Source organism: Onychomys torridus, chromosome 8, assembly GCF_903995425.1.
Source record: "Onychomys torridus chromosome 8, mOncTor1.1, whole genome shotgun sequence".
Classification (NCBI taxonomy): domain Eukaryota; kingdom Metazoa; phylum Chordata; class Mammalia; order Rodentia; family Cricetidae; genus Onychomys; species Onychomys torridus.
This window is the reverse complement of record NC_050450.1, coordinates 81,029,424-81,041,166: the sequence shown is the minus strand read 5'-3', so window position 1 is coordinate 81,041,166 and position 11,743 is coordinate 81,029,424.

Sequence of the window (11,743 nt, the reverse complement as noted above, 5' to 3'; positions counted from 1 at the left end):
TCTCAGGGGAGACAGGACTTTTCACTCTGTGTTTGTCTGAATGTTTTCTTAGTAGTGAGAGATACATCACAAAGTGGCTGTATACTTGGTGAAAATTCAAGATGTCTCTTCCCACATGTCTTCTTCAGAATCTGATTTAAAGTCTTAAGTTCTAGATAAGGCTTCATTCAGCCTTTGCTGTTGCTATGACCAATGCTTAAGTTGGTGACTATAAGCATTTTTTAAAATTCTAATGTGCAGAAAAATGATAGATTGAGTTGAAAGAGTATGTCAGCACTGGGAAGGTACATTTATGTCAATAACCAGTGAATATCATATATGCTAACTAGATAGAAGAAAGAGAAATGGGGTGGTAGAAAAATACAGAGATCAATGAAATACATAGTAGAGCCTTAAGAAACACTAAGAGGATATAATAGGAAGGATAATCACATATTGTAAAATGCAAAACAATGAATAAAAAGGAAATTAAGTTAAATCAAAAGTGAGCCAAGCATGAGAAAAGGCCCAATCATGTCCTAAATATGTGATTGATGACAGCCGTTAACAAATCACTATTTTTCCTCACTTTTTTATTTATTCTTCTCTTATAAAGTACATCCTGACCATGGACTCCCCTCCTTCCACACCTCCTAACTCCCTCCACCAACCTCACCTCTCCCCCAGATCCACTCCTCTGTTTCCATGCAGAAAAGAGCAGGCCTTCTATGGATATCAAACAAGCAGGGCATAACAGGAAGCAACTAGAATAGGCAGGAAACCTCATATCAAGGCTGGATGAGGCAACTCAGTAGCAGGAAAAGGGTCCCTAAGAGTGGGCAAAAGAGACCTTTCCTACAGTTAGGAGTCCCACAAACTTTCCAGGCTAAACAGCATGTATGCAGAAGACTAGCATGGACTCACACAGGCTCCGTAGTGGTCTCTTCAGTCTCTGTAAACCCTTGCAAGCCCTACTTAGTTGATTCTGTGGGCCATGTTCTCTTGGTGTCCTTGACCCTTCTGGCTCCTACAATCCTTCTTTCCCTCTTCCACATGGTTCCCCAAGCCTTGCCTAATATTTGAGTGTTGTTCTCTGTATCTGATTCCATCAGATGCCAGAGGAAGCCTCTCTGATGACAATTGGGCTAGGCTCTAATTTAAGAATATAGCATAATACTTTTAGGAACCATTTCATTGACTTTTTCATTGGTGTTGTCATTGGTTTCTTGGTCAGTTTTGTTTGGCTCTACCTAGGACTCTGATTGATTCAGCTTCCAGTTCCTGGTCATCCAGGCAGTGTCAGCCATGGGCTCTCTTGTATGGCTTGGCTTTTGAGTTAAGTCATTGGTTGGCTGGTGTGCGATATTGTTTGTGTTCTGACAAGTAAAGCTTGCTTGAAGTCAGAGGGTGGAGCTAGCCACTGGTTAACAACAGAGGTCTGGAGGTCTGTTCAGAGAGGAAACAGGAAGCGATAAGGCAGGGCAGAGACAGTACCTCTGCTTTTTTTGACTGTAGGAAAGGAGAGGAAAGAAGCAACTGTGGCTGTTCTCCTGCATCTCTGATAGTTCAGGTTTTTACCCAGATAGCTGACTCCTGATTTTTATTGATCAGATTAATTAGCTTTGTGCTTCAGTTGTCCACTCTCAAAAGCTCTGAGCCACCATCGTCCAAGCACATCTTGCAGACAAGATACGTGTTGGTTGAAAGTGTTGTGGTTAGGTTGGTGTACCAGCCCCACCTAATATCCAAACTATATGAAGAAGCCAGGAAATTACCAGTATCTTTACCTGTGGCCCATATGGTCATATATATGATTACATGAGCATGTTGTGGAAAAGCCTGGTGGTACTTTATAACATATAAAGTCTTCAAAATATGTGATGGGTTTAACTCATCAGTATTGGACAGTAGAAACATGGATATTATATACCTTCTAGAAGGCAGCAAATATTGTGAAAAGTGATAAAACTAAAAATACCAAAAAGAAGCCAGAGAGATTGTCTTACCTGTTAGGTGGACAGTGGATTCAAACAGTGGCTGGGTGACTTAGGCATGTTGAGCTGGGGGTGAGTAATGAAGGTAGACCGCTAGATTAGTTAATAAGCATTGTTCTTTTCATTCTATTGCTACTGACTGACACTGATCTCACTGGCAGAGCACTCCTTAGCTGTATTTCTCTGTTATCCACTCCTCTCCTGTTATGTTTGACTAATTATGGGGTAGCAGATACCCAAATCAAACTTTCATGGCTAATTGGTGGGTTAATGAGCCCACAGAGAGCACTTTAATTAATTCTCTTCATTGTAGTGACAAGAGAGACAAGAGACAAGGCTGTGTCTGAACATTTGCATTGAAGATGTTCAAAGTCTTAAAGTGCTACACAGATGACACCTCACAGGAAAACAACAACAACAAAATCACAGTCTACAATCTCTAAGGGCTTAGAATTTCCTTAAGATAATCAACAATTAAATCATCAATATGTAGATTTCATTAGATCAAAATTGAATTCAGTTCTTTCCACAATCTTTCTGATAGTGCTATAATCAGTTCCAATGATTCCACTAAACACCAGACTTGATGAGCTGTGTGCCATCATCATTTATTTCTTCTCTTATAGGTCAGTGACAAAAAGCAACATGTTAGCAATCACATACTGAGAAATAATTGCTGTGCATTGTTGTAAAATAGATAGGAATTATTAGTAATTATTAGAAATCAATACTAATGAAGATGAAGTCACCTATCCTAGTTTTTGAGGCTACGTCAATCAGCATTTAACAGAAACAAATTCCCCAAGGTATACACATATGTATCATGTATTTGTTATATATTAGTTATACATAATATATATTTATATATGGGGGTATGTGTGATATAAGAGGAGGCATGTTCTTTTGCTATATGAAAGTCAGAAGCAAAAATATAAATATTTTATTGGAGTACTCTAGATGTCAGATATACTTGTTCCTTAATATATACTTAATTTCAAAGAGATCATATACATAGGAAATCTGTGAAACCAGATTCAGCAAGTTTACCAAAAATATTATATGAGATTCTTCTCCCTAACTTCAAAATTCTCAATACTGTAGCTAATGAATTCTTACTTGTTTTAAAAATGTTTGAAAACTGTTTAGCTGTAAATGAAAAAAACCCATAAAATGAATAAATCTCACATGATAAGTTATGACAAGCCAAGTGCCTTGTAATCAGCCCTCGGAAACATCTTGGTGTTCCCTTCTGCTTTTATAACACTCCCTTTCTCAAAGGTAATTTCCAACTCACTTTTCTTTTAATCAGATCTTTGCATTTAAAATACTTTTGGTGGAAGAAGATGGGAGATGGGGTTGAGGGAGGGAATTCAAGGAGAGACAGCTAGAATTGAGGGGCATTTGAAGGGTGGTATGGAAACAGAGTGCAGTGGAAACTTCCTAAAATATAGGAAGGCTATCCTAGAGAAGTCTCTAAATAATGAGAAAGACAGAGTCCCAGCTGACCACCTCTTGTCACCAAATGAAGTTTCCACTACAGGAACTGTGTTAGATCCAATTGAGTTGTTGGCCAAAGAGGTCCCATGGGAATCTTCAAACAATCCAGGATATTGTCATAACAATAGGTTGCTCTCCACACACTGACAGCAAGACCCTATTGCTGAAGACAATACCTACACCACTCATTGAACACAGAGAGGTGGAGCTGGTGCTTACATAGAACCTTAAACCCTACATTTTAGTGTCTTTGGTACAGGAAGAAACTCTGCAAGCCACCAAAAGAGAAACCCATAGATAAATAACTTACTCAGCCAGCATCCTACAGCAGATGGGGACAAACACAGAGACTCACAACCAGACATAACACAGAGAGTGAGACCTTGAAACATACAGCTCTAAATAGAATGTCTCCCTCCAGACTCTTCTCTCAGAGCTCAGAGAACCTTGTGGAAAGGGAGGCAGAAAGAGGTGGAGTGGATTGAGGATACCAAAACAAGGTCCTCTGAAGCAACTCAGCAAGTTCATAAGACCTCACAGAAACGGAAGCAGCAAGCACAGGGCTGACAGAGCTCTGAACTGGGTCCTCTGCACATACATTAGAATTTTCACTTTAGTATTTTTATGGGACTCCTGAGTATGTGAAAGGGTGTGTCTCTGATTCTTTCATCTGCTCTTGGGGCTCTTTTCCTTCTTTTGAGTCGCCTTGTCCAGCTTCAATGAAAGTTTTATCTTCTATTTTATTTTGTTATGTTTTGTTGTTATGTCTTAGAAGGGTGTTCTTTTCTAATGAGAGACAGAAAGGGGGTGAGTGAGTCCAGAGGGAGGAGAGGTGGGAAAGAACTGGGAGTAGAGGGAGGGGAAACTAAAATCAGGATATATTAAAAATACAAAGGAAAAAATGAAAGGCTTTTTATTGAACTGTGTACTTTACAGCACTATAATTCAGATTTTTTACCCCTTAGAAAACCATGTCTATCTATTAACTCTCTTACTTTCTACTTTCCTTTTCCATATTCTTTGATGTAACGTTTACCTATTAAAGAGACAGATCTGTTTTAACTGTATGGTTTCTTAAAATAGATATTGTGATGAACATGCATTTCACTGTAGTAGTCCAACATGCTATTGTTTAATTTAATCCCTTTTGCCTTTTAATGTTTACAATGAAAATCTTGGTTCTCAAAAATATAAGAATTGGAGGTATTGAGATATCAATAAATGTCATTTATTTTCCCACATTACATGCACATTATCAACAGCAACACGAATCCCACTGTTATTATATTGAAAACAATTAGATATTTCTGTATGTGTTCTCCTTTCTCCAAGTACGCATTTAAAACTTTACATCTGCATGTGTGTTTATTGAGTATATATCAGTACTTACACTACTTCATTTCAATTAATCTTTGTCTGATCATATGAGCAAAATATATTTCTTTAAAAGTATATTACATGTTTAATAAGTCCCTCAGAGTACATTTTCCACATACATTTATGCTGTTAATAGTTTATGCCATTAGGCTTCAGAATAAGTTTGGCTGGTTATGAAATATTTGGCTAATATCTTCTTTCCTGCCTATTCCAAAATATGCAAAATGTGTTACTTCATGTTCTTCAAATATATCATTGCTACATAATTTACCTCTCCTAAAAGTCATATTTTCTTTAGTTACTGTGAAGGCTTTATATTTCTTTCTTTTTATAAGATTTGATTTTTTTGTATGTTGGTGTTAGTTATTATGTAAAATGCAGTATAAGCATTTATATAATAATCTCAGAGTTTCTTAATGTAATGATTTTTTTCTTAATTTAATGTTTGTCAGCTTTCATAATCTTTTACTCTATTTTTTGCAAATTTCACATTTTAAAATTTGTGTCATCTACATCTCTTATGACCCATTACATTGTTATTCCTCCTATTCTATTTTTAATCCGTTCACTCTTTGCTTCTGCACACGAAAATACCCACAAGGTTAATTAACTTCAACAAACATGAATTGCTATTGTTTATTGCTTTTCTGACTCAAAACTTCAAGCATTGCTTGATTTAATTTGTATCTGGAGTTATATTTTTTAAAAAACTAATTTGTTACATGTATGAGTATTTTGCCAAACATCTATATTTGTGTACCACATGCACACCTAATGCCCATAGAAGTCAGAAGAAGGCATTAGGTACTCTGGAGTTAAGGATGGTTGTAAATAGCTATGTGAGTGCTGGGATCCAAGGCTGGGTCCTCAGCAAGAGCAACAAGTACTCTCCATGATTGAGCTATCTCACCAGATCCCCTCTTTGATTTTTATGTCATTATTAACAATGAGCCTTATTCAAATCCTTTTTCACTCAGTAGCCTTGACTGAGTTGAAATATAACTTTTACTCAAGTAGTGTGCACATGGTTTGTGAGTTGGTGCCTGCTACTGGTAAGAAGAGCTTTTTTTTTTTTATGTTGTAAAAGTTAGAGTGAATGAGCTCAGCTCAGAGATCACAGAGTCTTCTAGAACAAAAATTGAATAGTTGGAAGATGTAGTACCTCCAGTGTTCTAGTCTTATAAGTCACATGTCATAGTTCCTTCCCATCCTGTTCTGCCAGTCCTGTGTGAATGTAGAAAAGAAAACTCGTGGGAAGTATCAATATTTTATGAGACATGACCTATTGCAGTCCACCATAAAGGTTGATATGACATCTCAGTGTTTGAAGTAATTAAACCATATTATGTACACTGTATGATTTAATATGTCAAATATAAATATTTAATAAATATATTATTTGATCCTCATCCTCTCCTTTATTGGTTTTGCTAATTATGAATTGTCATAATGTTTTCATTTCTGTTTCTTACTTTGGGAACTCTTTTCAAATGCAGAAGGTTACTGTTTTGGTCTGTTCTTTGAACAATTCTTATACATCCTCATAAATTATAAAAATTTTATTATGTTTATCATCCTCTTTTACTTCATGGCAATTTTTCATAGGACCTGACTTTGGTATAACTCTTTTGCTTATTAATAAGGAAATGGCTTTCCTACACTTCAGGAGATGTGGCTATTATAATTTCACAGAGATTTCTCTTCTCTTGCATTCCCAGAATGCTAAAAAAAATATGATGACTTACTTTTTAAGATATTTGGACCCCATTCTTCTCTTTGGTGTTTAGCTAGGGCACTTTCTATTACAATTCTTCTGGATTTGATTTCACTCCCAGCAGTTTCTGCTAAGCATAGGCTCTTATCACAAATAAATGCCTAATGGGGCCTTAGGGGAGTCCTAAATAGTCACTGAGACAGACTCCTCTAGTGCTTTCAGTGTTTGTCACAGAACTCTCACGTTGATGCAGAAACTCTTCCCATTTTAGTACCTTACTTAAAGTGATACTCTATGCTTTCTAGGGAATACCTGTTGCATCCTTGGAGATGCTTCTATACTTGAGTTTATGAGATGCCTTATAGCTTCCCCACACATAGAGATGCTTACTGCATTGTTTAAATGTCTGTTGGTAGTTTGGATTTATCATTTATTTTTGAGTTCAGGGCATGTCTTGCCATGTAATTTTTGAGTAAGTTTTCAGTAACTTTTTGAATTCTTTTGTGTATGTGTTTAAAAACTATTTTATTATTTAAACTTTTTCCATACAATACATTTTGATCATACACGTTTTCTGCTCTCTCCAACCTCTCTCATATCCTTCCTACTTTCCCGACTTCTACTGTTACAAACTCTCTCTCCCTCCCTCAATGAAAACTCACCCACCCCCAAAACATGAAAATCAAAACAAACAAAAAATACAAAAACATCAAAACAAAATAAAATGAAACAAAAAACCCACAAAACAAATAACCAAATACACAAATAAACAAAGTGTTCATTTTGTATGGGTCACTAGTCTCAGGCATGTGGCCTGTCCTAGAGTGTGGTTTATATACCCAATATCATTCCATTGGAGAAAACTGATTTTCCCTTTTGTGGTAGGTATCAATTGCAAATAGTTTCTTGATTTGGGGTTAGAGAACTTTGCATTATCTCTCCCTTTTCAGTTTCACTAGGTGGTTGCACTTTCTGTTTTTCTGTAAGTCCTCAAAGATATTTAAATCTATGTTGCCAGCATTTACTTCACCCTAAGTCCCTCCAGTGACTGTGATTTATTTTATTTATTTATTTATTTGTTTGTTTGTTTGTTTGTTTTTCAAGACAGGGTTTCTCTGTTTAGCTTTGCGCCTTTCCTGGAACTCACTTGGTAGCCCAGGCTCGCCTCGAACTCACAAAGATCCGCCTGGTTCTGCCTCCCCAGTGCTGGGATTAAAGGCCTGTGCCACCATGGCCCGGCTGTGATTTTAATGTGGATGCTATAGTCATTAGCACTTTCTTTAATGATTCTGAACATTTGTGTCACTTTGTCCTGGTTTCTAATCTTATACTTGAATTTCTGATTACCTGGCTTATGTGATATATGGCAAACCATAGAAAGTTGGACTAAATATGTAGTCCTAACTCTTCACATTGCACCAAATGCATACATATGTATATGGGCAAGATTTCTCACACGCTTCTTCCTTTATCTTTAAAATTAGATATCTCACATTTTCACGAATTGATATACCAAGATCAAAATTAAAACTTGAACTAATTGTTGTCTAGGATTTTATGATTCCAAATCAATATTTTGAAGCTACAAAGGATACATATTTATATTAAATATATATATTTTATACACACCTAAGGGTGCAATTCCTCTAGAATTTAACCAAACTAGAGGACTAAACGTTTAAACCAATAACTGAAGCAATAATTTTGAAATAGAAAAAAAATTTCCGTCTAGAAGAACAGATTTTGATGATAGATAAATGGTTTAATGGGTAAACTGCTTGCTAAGCAGGTTTGGGAACTGGAAGTCAGACTGTTAACACATACATAAACGTAGGTAACTCATGACTGTAACTACATAACTAGTTTGCTGCCCAGACAAATGAACAAAAAAGAGCTTTGGGTTCAGGGGAAAGAGCTCCTTGCTCAAAAAATAAGGAGGGAAACCATAGAACAAGACATCCAAAATCAACTTCTGGCCTCCCCATATTCACGCAAAAGCAAGTGTGCCCACATATTTGCACAAATACATATACACCACATGCAAAGAGGTTTCAATAATACTATTAATATAATATCATTGAAATTTTAATATTAAAATTTTAGTGGTCAAATTGCATATGTTTAGTATTTGGGGCAGAAACAAAAGCTTTTCAGCCATCTACTGATATACAACCCTTAGAAATGTTATATTTCAGGCTGAAGAGATGGCTCAGAGGTTAAGAGCACTGACTGCTCTTCCAGAGGTCCTGAGTTCAATTCCCTGCAACCACATGGTGGCTCACAACCATCTGTAATGAGATCTGGCGCCCTCTTCTGGCCTGCAGGCATACATGCAGGCAAAATATTGTACACATAATAAATAAATAAATCTTTAAAAAAAAGAAAAGAAATGTTATATTTCATATGTATGATTATAAGTAGGTTTTCAATTCCAGCTTTATGCTTAAGAGTGCTTCTTTTTAAATTAGATCATTTAATTTAACACTTTCCTTCATTTCATATTTTTCATGTCCTTTAGTATGTCTGAATCAAAGATAATTCAAAAAGACATGGCTGGGCTGAATGTGCTCTTGGTCCCACCACCTCTTTTGAAGTTGTAAGACTTCTGCTTTAAATTTACACTGGCCAACTTTCAGTAATTCTCAAATAAGGGCATTTTAAGAGTTAAAAGTGTCCTATTTCAAGCAAATGGTCTAAAATATCTTTGTAAATACGATTTATGTATATGCAATTTATATATTAGGGTTGATTGAAAATTGATAAATTCTAATTTCTATTTCACTTTCTTGCAATATTGATCATTTAAACTAGAAGCTATCTCTTCATCTTACAGGTTTATATAACTTAATAGTCTGTCTGCCTTTCCTTGTTTGTGGGTTTAATTTAGTTTTGTTCTTTATTCTTTGAGGCAGGGTCTTGATGTAGCTCAGGCTAACCTTGAACTTGAAATCTCCCTGCCCCATCCTAAGATTATAAGCCTGCACCACTATGATCACCTTTTATTGTCTTTCTTTATTGATTTTCTTAGAGTTAGTAGCTTCTATAAGTAAATGCTGTGACAGATGATCTAACATCACAAGCTAACATTGGAAGAATTAGAGAAAAATCATTTCTTATAATTCATAACTACTATAGCAGTATTAATAGATAATGCATCCTTCAGTTTTGGATGGGAGATGATATGAAAGTCAATTTCTACATTTTAGTTTAGGGTTTTTTTTTTTTTTTAGTCAAGTTTCTGTAGAAGAAATAGAATGTATATATAGTGCAGAAAGGATTTGCTAGCTTGGCTTAAAAAGGTCAGGGCTGGGTAGATTGACTTTGACAATCTTCATCTGTAGTGATAAATGTGTCAGTAATCCCAAACCTCTGCTGGAGGCCTGGAGTGTTCATTCTGTGTGGGAAGTCAAAAGAAAGACCTGTAGTGTGATGTCAGTGGAGGAAGGTAACCTGTTGGGATGTGTTATCCATATTAATGGTGAGTTTGTCAATATCAGTTGATCCTTTCCAGGTATGCCTACAGGTATTTCACAGGCTGGGTCTAAATCTTGTCAAGTTGACAATTAAGATCAACTATTAAAGGATGAATAATTGTGGAGTGCCCATCCATAATTGAGACATTATATCATGTTTTCTTCCCACAGAAATCAAAGAACATTGCAGAATAAAGATAGAAAGCCTTTTAAAACCCAAGGTTAATGAGAACTTCTATGGAACATTGTTTGATGGACACAAGACCATGGTACTCATGGTTTCACAAAAGCTATCGTCATTTACACAAGAAGGACAAAAGTTCAAGCCAGTAAAAAATCCAGCATAGATGAGGGTGAGGCTCATGAAGTCTTACCCCTCACTGAGGAACTTTGATGGTTCAAGGCTACTAGGATAGGAAGTCAGTCTTCTTCAGGGAAAGGATCTCTGTTAGGTTGCCCAGGCTCCAGTGGATAACTCTATATCAATACAATACAGACAGCACAGTATAGGACTTAGTAGGCTAGAGAAGAGGATAGGAAGTTTGTGGTTGAGTATGTGTCTCAAGTGCCCTTGAGGGTCAGAGCTATCAGATCCCCTATAGCTGAACTTACAAGTAACTGTTAACTACCTGATTTGGGTGCTTGGAATCAAACTCTGGTCTTCTACAAGAGCAGTGCTTTTAACCTCTAAGCTATGTTTCCTGACCCATATGGTTTTATTTAAGGGCAGAAATATATAGATTGTCTTTGGCTTATACATTTATTTGGCTTAAGAAAATAGAAAAATGCAATAAGTACATAAATAAGAGCAAAAAGTATAATAATTATGACCAACAGGTGTTGAACAATTGATATTTGATATTTACCTTGGCATGACTATTTGATGTAGTTCAAAAGTATAATGTTTATTTTAGACTTAAAAAAAAAAACTATAGCTCAGAGTGATTACATAAATTTAGAATCATCTTATTCTTAATATTTCCTCAAAATAAAAACTGTGTTTATTGTTTATAACTATTTTGCATTCTAAACTAACAGAACTGAGTAAAGTCACCAAAGTTGATACAAAAGCCAACTAACATATTTGCTATGTTGCCCTTCACAGAAACAATTTTACTAAGTAAGCCGTTAGGTCACTTTAAGTTCAGTTAGTAGAAAATGATATAAATGAAGCTCAGAATGGCTACCATCATAAAAACAAGTTTCCCAGGTTCCAGTAATTAACATTTACTAATGGTATATCACATAATTTTAACTGAACTTAGCTGTTTAAAAATGCACACCATATCACACACACAGACACACACACACACACACACACACACACACACACACACACTAATACATAGTACACTAAAGTAGAAGGGAAATAACTGGGAAGAAAATGTGGTCAGCAGGAATGGGAGGGATTTAAGAGAGATAATAACAGGAGGTAAATATGGTCATAATTATATATATGCATTACATTTTCAAATATATTTCAAAAATATTACAGTGAAAACAAATTACAATAAATTACATCCAAGTAGTCAGGAAAAGGAATCTTTACACAGTACTGGTGGGAATGCATGCTGTGCTGTAGCTATGTAAATCATACTAAGATTCCTCAAAAAAAAAAACAACAACAACAACATATGATCTTCCTTCACCTAGGCATATACCTGAAGGATTCTAATTCCATATTTTCATAACCCAGAGACATTTTCACA